The sequence below is a fragment of the Penaeus monodon genome, chromosome 34 (assembly GCF_015228065.2).
Source record: "Penaeus monodon isolate SGIC_2016 chromosome 34, NSTDA_Pmon_1, whole genome shotgun sequence".
Taxonomy (NCBI): Eukaryota; Metazoa; Arthropoda; class Malacostraca; order Decapoda; family Penaeidae; genus Penaeus; species Penaeus monodon.
Window position 1 is genome coordinate 26,166,115 of NC_051419.1, and position 355 is coordinate 26,166,469.

Below are 355 nucleotides of genomic sequence, written 5' to 3' on the forward strand. Positions count from 1 at the left end.
CTGGCAACTATGACCTAAATAAAAGCAAATGACCCTACACACAAAACACGAGAGACACTAAACTACACTCTGCAAGAGGTATATCTATCTCATAATAATACATAATTAGAGAGACTAAAAATAGATCTTGTGCAGAGGAGGAGGGTAGCAGTGATAATTATCTCATCATCACTAGCTAACAACTGTCATAAATAGCATGCACTAGTTATATGAAGTTTAGAAAGAAAGTATTGACAGAGGCAGCATAAAAGTCTAGAAATGACCTTAGACAACAAACAAATAAGGGAATAGATATTTTTTTTTAAGGATATATATTATCATCATGGGACGAATGAACATAAGAGCAAAATTTGTA

General features: G+C 33.0%; 1 protein-coding gene across 1 annotated transcript in view; it reads right to left on the bottom strand.

Moving 5' to 3' along the window:
* The window catches only part of LOC119594665 (ionotropic receptor 25a-like), a gene marked incomplete at its 3' end in the record, with an annotated part of 33,857 nt that overhangs the window by 29,101 nt on the left and 4,401 nt on the right, over positions 1–355 (bottom strand).